Source organism: Chiloscyllium punctatum, chromosome 31 (genome assembly GCF_047496795.1).
Source record: "Chiloscyllium punctatum isolate Juve2018m chromosome 31, sChiPun1.3, whole genome shotgun sequence".
Taxonomy (NCBI): Eukaryota; Metazoa; Chordata; class Chondrichthyes; order Orectolobiformes; family Hemiscylliidae; genus Chiloscyllium; species Chiloscyllium punctatum.
In genome coordinates, this window is record NC_092769.1 from 40617995 (window position 1) to 40632080 (window position 14086).

General features: G+C 44.6%; 1 long non-coding RNA gene across 7 annotated transcripts in view; it reads left to right on the plus strand.

Moving 5' to 3' along the window:
- The window catches only part of LOC140456944 (uncharacterized), a 32319-nt gene that overhangs the window by 3364 nt on the left and 14869 nt on the right, over positions 1–14086 (plus strand). For 3 of the 7 annotated variants that reach the window (XR_011953249.1, XR_011953247.1, XR_011953253.1), the window contains exons 3-4: positions 4972–5060; positions 7490–7597. This is a non-coding gene — a long non-coding RNA (uncharacterized lncRNA). Of the gene's footprint in view, positions 1–4971; positions 5061–7489; positions 7598–7864; positions 8045–11231; positions 11271–13680; positions 13826–14086 lie in introns of all 7 variants that reach the window. The other 4 variants (XR_011953248.1, XR_011953250.1, XR_011953252.1 and 1 more) reach the window with 3 other exon arrangements.

A 14086-nucleotide genomic window follows, 5' to 3' on the forward strand; every position in this document is an offset into this window, starting at 1 on the left:
GGGATATCTGTGATGTTTCCTCCAGTGAGTTGTTTAATTGTCCATCACCGTTCACAACTGGGTGTGGCAGAACTGCAGAGCTCCGATCTGATCTATTGGTTGTGGGATCGTTTAGCTCTGTTGCTTGCTGCTGATGCTGTTTGACATGAAATAGCTTCAGGAAATGGTTTAAGTAGAATCCAAAGAGATCAAACAAATATATCACAGACAAAAGATTAACTGGACCAGAGAATAGGACCCCTTAAAGATTAACGAGGCTGTCTATGGAACCACCAGGGGTGGGAAAGATATGGAAATATTTCACGTCATTTTTACTGGAGAAAGATATGGAAGCTCGAGAGTTTGGAGAAATAAACAGAGAGAACTTGAAAAGTATCCATGTTACAGTGGAGGTGTTACTGGATGTCTTGAATCGCATCAAGTTGAATAAAGCCCTGGGACCTGATCAGATGTATCCCGGAACTTTCTGGAAATCTAGGGAAGTGATTGTTGGGCCTCTCCTGAGGTATTTGTATCATTGATAGCGACAGATGAGGTGCCATTATTTTAAAAAGGTGGTAAGGAGAGGCCATGGAACAAGAAAATAGTGAGCCTGAAGTCAGTGGCAGGCAAGTTGTTGGAAAGGATTCTGAGGGACAGGATATCCATCTATCTGGAAAAGTAAGGAATAATCATTGACTGTTCTCAATGTGGCTTTGTACGTGCACAATAGTGTCTCACTAACTTGACTGAATGTTTTGAAGTGACAAAGAAAATTGATTAAACCAGGCTGTGAACGTTGTTTATATGGACATTCGACAAGGTTCCACAAAGCAGACTGGTTAGCAGGGTTACATAACATGGAATGAAGGGGAACAAGCCATTTGGGTACGAAACTGGCTTGATGGTAGGAGACAGAGGGTGATGATGGAGATTTGCTTTGTGGACTGGAGGACTGTGAGCAGCAGTGTGCTACAAGGATCAATTATTGGGTCCTTATATAAATGACTTGGATGTGAATATATGAGATATGGTTAGTAGCTTTACACAAGACACCAAAATTGGAGGTGTAGTGGACAGCGAAGAAGGTTAGTTCAGAATACAACAGGATCTTGATCAGATGGGCCAGTGGAGCAAGGAATGGCAGATAGAGTTCAATTGAGATAAATGTTAGCTGTTGGATTTTGGAAAGACAAATCAGGGCAGGACCTATACACTTACTGGTAAGGTCCTGGGAAGTGTTGCTGAACAAAGAGACCTTGGAGTGCAGGTTCATAGTTCCTTGAAAGTAGAGTCACAGGTAGGTAAGGGAGTGAATGCAGCGTTTGTTATGCTCTCCGTCATGTTGTTGCTGTACAGGACATTGATTAAGGCTCTTCTGGAATTCTGTTTTCAGTTCCAATCTCCCTGTTCCAGGAATGATGTTGTGAAACTTGAAACATTTCAGAAAATGTTTGCAAGGACTTTGCCAGAGTTGGACAGTTTGAGGGCAGTGCATGTTTGGAGTGAGCTGCCAAGGGAAGGAGAGTACAATTACAACATTTAAAATACATTGATTAAGCCACTTCTCGAATTCTGTTTTCAGTTTGATTTTCCCTGTTCTGGGAAGGATGTTGTGAAACGTGAAAAGGTTCGGACAAGATTTACAAAAACGTTGCCAGGTTTGGAGGATTTGGGCTACAGGGAGAGGCTGAATAGGTTGGGGTTAATTTCCCTGGAGAGTCCAAGACTGAGAGGTGACTTCATGGAGATTTATAAAATCACGAGGGGCATGGATAAGGTGAGCAGACGGGGTTCTTTTTCCTGAGGTTAGATGGGTCCAAAACTGGAGCACATGGTTGAGAGGGCAACGATTAAAAGGAATCTAAGGGCAACGTTTGCAAGCTGAGTGTGGTGTGTGTATGGAATGAGCTGCCAGATGAAGTAGTGGAGGCTGATAAAATCACAACATTTAAAAGGCATCCGATTGGGTACGTGAACAGGAAGGGTTTTGATGGATACAGGCCAATAGCTGGCAAATGGGACTCCAGTAGTTTAGGATTCCTAGTTGGCATGGATGAATTGGACCGAAGTTCTGTTTCTGTGCTGTATATGTCTATGACATTAATAAACTAAGATGCATTCCTCTTTTGTGGAGAGCAAGCTGAAGCACAGATAATTGTCCTTGGAGCTGAGAAGGTGAAGCAGTGATTTTGACCTGGTGCAGATTTGGTTCCAAGGTCTTGAATTTGAGGAGAGAGAGGAATTGTTAACACTGTCATAACTTTTAGTAACTACTTTCAAGTAATTGTCAAATAATACAAAGTGAAAATGTGAACATTATTGTACTCAGTAAGTTCTAAGCATCTGGAACAGTCTGAATGACACAGATTCAGCAGGTATTCTGAAAGAGACTTGGAATTTTAATTTTTAAGGAAAGATTTGGGGGGCTGTGGGCAAATAGGAGGGGATTTGGGACAGATTTGCAGCATCTCCAGAGGGAGAGAGTACAGCCCCAATGGGCTGAATAGCCCCCAGGCCCTGTGCTCTGTGGTACTGCCCCATTCACTGTGAATGATGAAGCTCATCCCAGGGCAGAGAGAGGGATTAGCCCTCCACTCTCATCACAATGGGGCCCGGCTGATTGACGGCAGCTCCAGACCAATGGGAGGAGAGTCTGTGTGGTCCTGCAGCCAATGGGAGTGAATGAGGGGTGTGGCCAGCAAGATGACACAGGTCCATGAGCTGTGCAGGTGCCGTGTCACTGGGTGGGGTTGGGAGAGACAGCAGAGACTGGGACAGAGGCTGTTGGACCTGAATTACAAACTCCCGGTAAATTAAAACCAAAAAACTGTGGAAGATGTAAATCAGAAAAAACAACCAGGAGGTTCTGGAAAAGCTCAGCAGGTCTGGCAGTATCTGTGATGAGAAATCAGAGTTAACATTTCAGATCCGGTGTCCCTTCCTCAGAACTGATACTGAGAGAAAAAAATGTTGGTTTATATGCAGAGGGAAGGGTTTAGGGGAGGATGTAAGGATTAAAGGATAGGTGGGAATAGAGCGAGAAGAAGGGTTGGATAAAGGAGTGGATAACGATCTAGCTGGGGGAGGGCTACTAGCTGTTAGTGGCTAACCATAGGTAGTGTGTAATGACAGGCTGTGAGAACAAGGACTGGTGTGTGGGGTAGGGGGGCTAGGACATGGGGTTGCTAAACTACTGTTAGCCACTAACTGTCTCCGTCGTAAGCTGTTCTCCACAGACATCACTCCATGATTGGAGCTGCAGAGGACAGAGTTGCAGATGGGCGGCACGGTGGCATTGTGGTTAGCACTGCTGCCTCACAGCGCCAGATACCCGGGTTCTATTCCCACCTCAGGCAACTGTCTGTGTCGAGTTTGCACATTCTCCCAGTGTCTGCGTGGGTTTCCTCCGGGTGCTCCGGTTTCCTCCCACAGTCCAAAAATGTACAGGTTGGTGAATTGGCCATGCTAAATTGCCCGTCGTGTTAGATGTAGGGGAATTGGTCTGGTTGGGTTGCTCTTTAGACGGTTTGTCTGATCTAAAAATCTCTTAAATATCCTTCCCAACCCCCTCTATACTCCTCAAAGATGTATCTTAAAGTTGTTCTCTTTAATCAACATTTCCAGCATTCGTGAAGCACTTTAGGAGATTTGTCAGTGTGAAAGGCTCCATACAATGCAGGTCGTTGTTGTTAATGTCTGACATTAGGAGAAACAGGAATGAACACTCTCTCTCTTATACCTGATAAACAGCAGCAAAAGCAGGAAGCACTGAGCATGCTCCAGCCCACAAAGGGCCTCTGGTGATTGATCTCAGTGCAGGACCAATAAAAGGATGGGGACGGGGCTGAAAGACAAGGTAGTGCCGGTTGGTCTGAGTGAATGAGGGGCGTGGCTACACTCAACCACGTGATAAGCCTCTCGATTAGTGGTGCTGGAAGAGCACAGCAGTTCAGGCAGCATCCAAGGAGCAGCAAAATCGACGTTTCGGGCAAAAGCCCTTCATCAGGAATAAAGTGATACCACGTGATAAGCTTCACTGGCAGCACTGTGATGTTGTGATCAAGGCATTGGAAATGTGTGAAGGTGCAGGGCATGGTTAAGGAAAGACATATTGATCAGGAAGAGAAGGAAATTTTAATGGAACGGGCTGAGACGTTTTACAGAACTTAGTGCACATCGGAAAACACAAATTTGAAAATCCCAGGCCTGTGTTTGTGGCAAACGGGAAAATGCTTCAAATGGTGAAAGGTGTGAGTGATCGCCGCCATCTTTATTGGGGGCAGTGATCCACGGGACATGTGTGTGGCTGCCAACTTTGAGAGGGGCAAGCTGTAGGGGGACGCATGCACAGCCTTCCTTGGCAGGGAGTGATAGGGCAGGATTTACACAGTGTCAGAGTCAGGATGTTTTCAATGTCAAAGAGTGTGATGCTAGAAAAGCACAGCAGGTCAGGCAGCAGCCGATTGGTGGGAAGGAAGTTGGAAACGTAGGACAGGTCAAAAGGGCAGTGCCGAGTTGGAAGGCTGGATCTGGGATAAGGTGGGTGGAGTGGAAATGAGGAAACTGGTGAATTCCACATTGATCCCATGTGATTGGAGGATCTGAACACAGATGATGAGGCGTTCTTCATCCAGGCATCAGATGCCTGGGATTTGGCGGTGGAGGTGGCCCAGGACCTGCATATCTTTGGTGGAGCGGGAAGGGAGTTAAAGTCTTTGGGCACAGGCTGTTTGGCTTGTTTAGTGTTTTACTGTTACTTTCACAGACCTTTTGTAAGTTAATTTTCCTCTGCTGCCCAACCCCTGACAATGTGCTGCTCTCTCAACGGACTAAATTTTCCACAGTATCTTTGCCAGTGAATAAATCTTTTTTTCAACAAAAGAGTGCATTTTCCTTCCATTTCTGACCATCAAATTCTGCAACATTCTCACTTCCTGTAATGCATTTAGCACTCCCTGAAATATCAACTATGTGTTTCTCTCTCCACAGACACCAGTGATTAATGCCAAAGCCCCATTGCCTGTGGAGAGGGTGATGTTTGACTTCCTTGTACAGCTGCAGTTGGTGTGGTGACTTGGGTAAGAGATGTTACAGATTATTCACTCAGTGACAGTGAAGAGTTGACAATGTGTGTGCAAATCAACAACGGTTTGTATTTTTATCATTTTTATAATTTCACAGAAATTGAGAATTTCTGACATAAGGCCACAGATGGGGATATTAGGTCAGGTGATCAAAAGTATTGCCAAATAAGCAGGTTTTCAGGAATAGATTAAAGGAGGAAAGCAAGTCTGAGAGGGTCAGGGTGCGAATTCCAGACTTTGTTCCCTTGACCGTGTCGAAACAGCCAGACTGGTGAAGCAATACATAAATGCATCTTTGGGAGTCTGAAAGAAAATGAGTTGTCGAGGTCTCTCAGGTTGTGTGGTTCAGGGAGACAGGGATGTTCACAGCCAGGAATTACATCAAGGGTGAGAATTTTAAATTGTTGCTTGGAAGGAGCCTTTTGATGAATCAACAAGTTTTGGTACAAGTGAGCACTCGGGCAGGAGGGTTTTCGATACTCTTGAGATTATATGTAAGTTGAATGTGGGAGGCTGGCCAGGACTGTGTTTGGATAACGTAGTCTGGAGATAACACAAGGATGGACGAGTATTTCAGTAAATGAGCTGAGACTAGGGTGGAGTTGGGTGATGTCACTGATGTAGAAATAGCAGTTTTGGAGTCGGGCCCCTCCTCATCACTCCCCCTCCCCAATTCACAAATATTGTTCGTTGTCCTGTCTGTCTTTTCTGGTTATGTCCTTCTCTCCAATTCTGCTAAGAACTAATACTTGACCTCAAGGTTGTTGGAAAATCCTGCTCCATCTCCATACTCCCTTTCCTTTCTGAATTCCTCATATGTGGTGTCCATCCAGGATCTATCTTTGTCCCCTCCTGTATCTCACCTACATACTGCCAGGAGGTGACATCGTATCGGTTTCCCATGTACACTGACGATGCCCAGCTCTCTCTCCCTATCATCCCTCTCCATTGCTCCTCTGTTACTCATTCATCAAACTGCTTACCACTCGATTGGCTGCAATTTCCTCCACTGAAACACTGCAATGGTTAAACCCATTGCCTTCAGTTGCTATTACAAATTCCCTTCCCTTACTGCTCAGCCCCTCCCTCTCACTGGGAAATGCCTGAGGCAGAACTTAACAATATTGCTCTCATGTTCTGACCCCAAGGTAACCTTCTGATCAGACATCTACACAATTGCAAACACCTGGAACTCCAATCTCTAAAATGTTGCTTTTCTCCACCTCACCCCAGCTCCATTGCTACTGAAACCCCTTACCCATGTCTGTGTTGCATTAAAGTTGACAAATCTAAAACAGAACCCTTGATTCTGCAACTGACCCAGAATCTGGTTCTAGGTTCCCTCATGATGGGACACATCCTCTCAGTATTTACCCTGACATACCCCTTAATAAGCCTATGTTTCAATAAGATCGCCTCTCATTCTCCCCCAAATCCAATGAGTCCAGTCCCAACTTCTTCAGCCTTTTCTTAAAAGATAGTCCCTGCAAACCAGGGATCATCCCAGTAAATCTTCTCTGAATGCTTCTGATGAAGTGATGTATTTCCTTAAATAAAGGGACCAAAATTTCTCTCATTACTCCATATGTGGTCTCACTCGCATATATAAAGTGGCTCTCAGGTATATACTCCAAACTCTTATACTGCAAATCCCCTGAAATCAGGAATAATATTCCATTCCCCTTCCTGATGACCTGTTGTAACTGTGTGCTAGCTTTCTGTGTTTCCTGCACAGTTACCCCCTGGGTCCCTTTTGTGTTGCAGCTTTCTACAGTTTCCACCATTTAAATAGTCCTCTGTTCTTTTATTACCTCCTCCAAAATGAACAACTTCACATTATCCCAAGTTATGCTCCATTTACCAACTTGTCCACTTCTCCGAATCCATCTCTGTAAACCGTTTATAATCCTTTTGGAATTTTACTGTTCTACATTTTCTAGGAGACTCCCCCCTCATTCTTCTAAACCTTTCCAGGGAGCACCAGGCAGTGGGAAGCATGCTGAGTTGCTGTCTTTTCAGAGAGACTCTTTGGAATGACTGGGAGGATCTTGCTGCCCTTTGGTCAGAATGGAGACAACTTGCCCATCGAGCTGCATGAGCCTTTCACCCCCCCCCCCCCCCCCCCCCATGTCTTATTGATGAGGCACAGCGGCAGAACGGAAGGAAAGAAAAGGAAGGAAATCCTGCTCTCCAAATCTCACTGACTCTTGGAACATTCTGTCCCATGTGTCAAAGATCTGCCCTGTTCAGTCACATGAAGTCCCAAGTTGGAAAATCATAGAAACCCACACAGATTTCCCCCTGAACTGACTACTGACCTCCACTAGGGGTAATATGTACAGTCATCCTGGACCAGGAGGAGGGGATGGTGTGAGTTTCTAACCTGAACTGACAGTGACAGATTTTATAAATTTGTATTACAGGATACTACAGGTGGATATTCAGATGGCAATCTCAGTAACTGTAATGCCAAACTCTGATTGAATTACTCCATTCATCAGGACCTCAGGACCTGGATATTTGCACTGTGTGTGAGTATTTTGTTCCAGCTCAATTCCATTTTCTGCATAAAAATTCTCCTTTGAATCAAACCGTCCTGTCAATAGATCTCCCCAAAATCTTAAATATGTGTCCAGTAATCCTTTTATGATGAGTTGATGAGTGCAAGGTTTAACATCCTGTTGTATATGTTTTGTAAGCACTTGTCTCTCAGCTCCCCTCAATTTCCTTTGCTACAACGAGAACACCTCAGTTTCCCCAAACCCCTGATTCCCCAGTGTCTGTTTGCTCTCTATAAGGTACACATCAGGATCATGTTGGAACATTCTCCACTTGCCTTCATCAGTGCAGCCCTCAACAGTATTAAAGAAAGCGAACATCCTCCAGGACAAAGCACTGTGCCTGAGTGGTGTCCCATCCACCACCTTCAGCATTCCCTCTCTCCACCTCCGATGCACAGTGGCATCACTGTGTAAAAGGTAAAGTCAGCATTGTCCTACCAGACCATAGGGCTGCTCTCTCATTAGGGAGAGATGTCTGGTGGTGGTTTAACCTGAAGGTTACCACAGCCCAGGCAAGGGGAGAGGTTGAGAACAAGAGTCCATCTATTGTAGATGGATATTCTTGATATGTATTAACAACACCCATGTCCCTGCAACTAAAATCCCCCATTCCTTGAACCATCCTGGTAACTCTCCTGTGCCCCCTCTCAGGGACCCTGCCATCCTTCCCAATGTGTGGGCGACCTCTGGTTTGCACAGACCCAGCTGCTCTGTGTTCCTGTGGGTGATGTCATCATCGAGCAACACTTGCACTAAACCTCACTGTCTGTGAGGGTGGGAGACACAAATCCCGAAATCATTTGAGATGTATTTAGTGTGCACTTGCTATGCCATGATAGATGACACTTTTCCACATGTACTGGAAAATAGAGGAGGATAATAGTATGGTGGTAGTTTTCAGTCGTAGTTTTCTTTCTCTCAGATTCGATGGACCACCAGAGCGTTTTTCTGTTCTGTAGACCGCTGAGATGTTTATTATAGGAATATGACAGGCTCCATTGGACATCAGGTCAGAAACGGTGATACTAGAATAGATGACACATGATTGGTCGATTTTCTTGGGAGGAAAGTGAGACGCAGAGATTTAAGAGGAAATTCAGAAGCTCAGCGCAGGAATTGTAAAGGGCAATCATCAAGTGAGAAATAAACATTGGGCATCCTGAAAGCTGGAAATAAAGAAAGGCACATATAGCAGAGCTTTGAGAGACTGGAGGGGATTAGACAGGGGGAGGATAATGAAGCTGGAGGAGATGCAAGTTGGAAAGGATTGTGAGGATGGAGGATGTTACAGAGATAGAGATATTTGTGATAGAGGTTTTTGAATTTTGAGGCTGGAGTGGAATTATAGAGATGAGGAATATTTGTAAGGCTGGATGAGATGGCACTGATAGGGAGAGTTCCAAACATAGAGGAATTTACAGAGGTAATGAGTCATAAAGTTACACAGCATCGACACAGAACATGTGGTCCAACCAATCCGTGTCGACCATAAATTCGAACTGAACTAATCGCACCTGCCTCCACTTGGTCCAAGTCCATCCTAGCATTCCCTGTTGATATACGGGTCCAAATGTTTTTTTCCTATTAGAATCCCATTCCCCTACCCTTTTGCTCTACATTTACCCCGACTAATTCACTCAACCGAATCATTCCTGAACACTATGGGCAATTGAGCACGGTCAGGTCACCTCCCCTGTACATCTGTGGATTGTGGGAGGAAACGGCAGCACCTGGAGGAACCCACACTGTCATGGGGAAGAATATGCAAACTCCACATGGACAGTCACCCAATACAGGAATTGAGCCTGTGTCCCTGGTGTTGAGAGGTAGCAGTGCTAACCGTTGAGCCACTGTGCCACCCTGAAATTGTAATTGCATTCACATCTACCACGTCCTCTGCAAGTTTATTCCACATGTGAACCACTCTTGTGCAAAAACAAAAAATAACATCGGAACTTCTTTTTAAAGCCTTACTTTTTAATTTGAGAAAAGGATGTCCCCAATCTTGAATCGCAACCCCTCCTGGAAAGGGCACCTGCTGTTCACATTACCAAAACTCTTCAGGATTTTATAAACCTCTAATAAGTTCACCCCTCAGCCTCCTGTGCTCCAGTGAAAAAGGACCCAACCTATCCAGACTCTGCTTATAATTCAATCCCTCCGTTCCCATCACCATCCTGGTAAATCTCTTCTGAACCTGCTCCGATTTAATAATATCCTTCCTATAACAGCACAAGCAGAACTGGGCACAGTATTCCAGAAGAGGCCTCCCCAACATCCTGTACAACCTCAACATAATGTCCCAACGCCTATATTCAAAGATCTGAGCAATGAAGGCAAATGTGCTAAACCCCTTCTGAACCACCCTGTCTGCATGTGACACATAGTTCAAAGATCTGAACCCCTCGGTCTCTTTGTTCCATATCACTATCCGAGGCCCAACTTTTAATCAGTCTAAGTCCAGCCTTCGTTTGTTTTACCAAGATGTAATATTTTGCATTTATTCCAATCCAAAAATCACAAACATCCTTCGAGTATAGAGGCAAGAATGTTACAGAGATGTTACAGGTGCATGGTTCTCTGAAAGTTGATTCACAGGTAGACAGGACAATGACGAAAGCTTTTGACACACTGGCCTTCAGCAGTGCATATCACTGAGTATCGAAATCAGGGAATTACGTTACAGTTAATAGGATGCTGGTGAGGCCATACTGGTAGCGTAATGTTCAGTTTTCCTTTCAATTTGCTATAGGAAGTGTGTTATTAAATTGGAAAGACGGCTGAAGACATATACAAGGATGTTACTGTCTCAATAGTCTGAGTTATAGGGAGAGTTTGGACAAGCTGGGATATTTTACTTTAGCCTGTATGAGGTTGAGGGGGATCTGACAGAAGTGTATAAGATCATGACAGGCATGGACCGAATGAATGTACTCAGTCTTTTTTCCCAGGGTTTGGCAATCACAGACTAGAGGGCATCAGTTTAAGGACAGAGGGGAAAGAGGGGAAAATCAGGAAGGCAAAAAGGGGACAGGAGACCGCTTTGGCGAATAGGGAAAGGGTTTTTACAAATACATTAAGAGCAAATGGGTCACTAGAGAGAGAATAGGCCACCTCAAAGATCAGCAAGGCAGCCTCTGTGTGAAGACACAGGAGATGGAGTTGTTGGGGGGGATACTAAACAAGGGGCATCAGTGTTTACTGTGGAGAAGGACAGATTTGTGGGGGTTGTCAAGATTAGAGATCGTGAGGGTGGGTGATGAGATGGGAGGCAATTGGAGGATGTTACAGAGATGCTTGTGATACCACAGATAGTGATGGTTCTGAGGCGAGAGAGGATTTCTAGAGATAAGGAAGAGTTTAGTCTGGATGAGGTGACAGTGATCTGGGGAGTTGTGAGCATGGAGGAATTCAGAGATAGCGAGAGTTTGAGTCCTAAAATGATACAGAACAGAGACAGACCCTGTGGTTAAACCAGTCCGTGTTGACCATAATTCCCAACTAATCTAATCGCACCTGCCTCCGCTTGGTCCACATTCATCCAAATATTTCCTATTTATGGACTTGTCTAAATGTCTTTTAAACATTGTAATTGTATTCACAGCTGCCTCTTTTTCTGGGAGTTCACTTCACACATGTAAAGGTAAAAATAAATCACCAATTTATTTTTTAAACCTTTCTCCTCTATTTTCAAATTGTATGCACCCAGGTCTTGAATCCCCCCCTCCCCCTTATCTACACGCTTCATGGTTTTATAATCCTTTAAGGTCATCCCTCAACCTCCTACGCTGTAGTGAAAAAACATCCCAGCCTATCCAGCTTCTCCTTGTGACACAATCCCTCCATTCATGGCAACATCCCGGTTAGTCTCTTCCGAATCCGCTCCAATTTAATAATATCCTTCCTATCACAGCACAACCAGAACTGGACACAGTATTCTAGAAGAGGCCTCCCCAGCATCCTGTACAGCCTCAACCTAAATTCCCAACTCTGGTACTCAGAGGTCTGAGCAATGGAGATAAGTGTGCTAACCACCTTCTTAACCACCCTGTCTACATGTGACACAGACTAAGAAGACCTGTACCTCTCAGTCTCTTTGTTCCATATCACTACTCAAAGCCTTACTTTTAATTAGTGTAAGTCCTGCCCTCGTTTGTTTTATCAAGATGCAATATTTTGCATCAGTATTTACTGTGGAGAAGGACACGGGAGATGTAGAATGTGGGGAAATAAATGGTGACATCTTGAAAAATGTCCATACTACAGAGTACGGGATGTCTGGAAACGCATAAAGGATGGATCAATCCCCAGGCTTTGATCAGTTGTACCCTAAAATTCTGTGGGAAGCGAGGGAAGTGATTTCTGGGCCTCTTGCTGAGATTTTTGTATTATTGATAGTCACAGCTGAGGTGCCAGAAGACTGCGGGTTGGTTAATACGGCGCTACTATTTAACGAAGGCAGTTTGGACAAGCCCAGGAACTACAGATGCTGTGCTAGACTAGGTGTTGGAGGGAGCCCTGAGCGACAGGATTTGCGTGTATTTGGAAAAGCACAGACTGATTAGGGATAGTCAGCATAACTTTCTGCATGGGAAATCATGTGTCACATACTCGATCTGGTTTTTAAGAAGTAACAAAGAGGATTGATGAGAGAAGAGTAGTAGATGCGATCTATATGGACTTCAGTAAGGTGTTCGACAAGGTTCCCCATGGGAGACTGGTTATCAAGGTTAGATCTCACGGAAGTAGCCATTTGGATATAGAACTGGCTCAAAGGCAGAAGACAGAGGGTGGTGGTGATGGATGATTATTTTTCAGACTGGAGGCCTGTGACTAGTGGAGTGCCACAAGGATCGTGCTGGGTCCACTACTTCTCATCATTTATATAAATGAATTAGATGTGAACACGGGAGGTATAGATAGTAAGTTTGTAGATGGCACCAAACTTGGAGGTGTAGAGGACAGTGAAGAAGGTTACCTCAGATTTCAATGGGATTTTGATCAAATAGGCAAATGGGCTGAGGAGTGGCAGATGGAGTTCAATTCAGATCAGTGCGAGGTGCTGCATTTTGGAAAAGCAAAGCTTAGTAGGACTGATACACATCATGGTCAGGTCCTGGGGAGTGTTGCTGAACAAAGAGACCTTGTTGTGCAGGTTCATAGCTCCTTGAAAGTAAAGGCGCAAGTAGATAGGATAGTGAAGGTGTTTGGTATGATTTCGTTGATTAGTCAGAGTATTGACTAAGAGAGTTGGGAGGTCATGTTGCGGCTGTTCAGGACATTGGTTTGGCCACTCTTGCAATATTGTGCGCAATTCTGTTCTCCACCTATCACAAAGATGTTGTGTAACTTGAAAGGTTCACAAAAGATTTATAAGGATGTTGCTAGGGTTGGAGAATTTGAGATATAGGGATAGGCTGTACAGGCTGGGGCTGTTTTCCCTGGAGCGTCAGAGGCTGAGGAGTGATCTCAGAGGTTTATAAAATCATGAGCATGGATCAGATAGATAGACAAGGGATTTTCACTGGAGTGGGGGAGTCTAGAACTGGAGGGTATAGATTTAGCGTGAGGGAAAAGATATAAAAGGGACCTAAGGGGCAACTTTTTCATGCGACGGTGTTGTGTTTATGGAATGAGCTGCCAGAGGGAGTTGTGAAGGCTGGTACAATTGCAACATTTATTCGGCATCTGGATGAGTATATGAATAGGAAGGGTTTAGAGGGATATTGACCAAGTGCTGGCAAATGGGACGAGATTAGGTTCGGAAAACTGGTCGGTATGGACGAGTTTGACTGAAGGGTCTGTTTCCATGCTGTATGTCTGTGACTCACAGCCGGGGATCAGCTCAGTGGGTTTCAGTCTCTTCAAAGGTAAATCTTACTCTGTTTTACTTTTTCAAATCTGCAACATTCAGTAGGGTGAGTGTTTACTAGTTTAAGTGCCTCTGTTATGATCTTTTGGTTGAATGTTTTAAATGTAAAATACAGGTACTAATGTATTCGAGAGTAGTCTTTTGTAAAGCTGTAAGACTCTGCCTTTTTCTGGGTCTACAGATTAAGGTGCAGAGATGGCCATTCGTACAGTGATGTGCACTTCCTGGAGGAGAGTAGGGGGAGTTTGAATGATCCTGAGGATAGCCTACAGGAAGTGATGCAAATCCTCTTGGATCACATGGATCAGATGGAGCGGTGCTTAATGGTAATGAAGAATTTACAAAAGTCAGGATGTGTGATAGGTGGCAGTTTCAGGCCGAAAAACTGCCGATACAGTCAGGTAGATGGGTTACCTCTCGGAAAGGTAGGAGAGGGAGGTAGGTAGAGAAGGAGTCTCCTGTGGCTATCCCCATCTGAAACAAGTATACTATTATGGATAATGTAGGTGGTCATAGACTCTCAGGGGAATTTTGCACTGACAGCCAAGTTACTGCTACTGAGACTGGCTCAACTATAATGAGAGGTA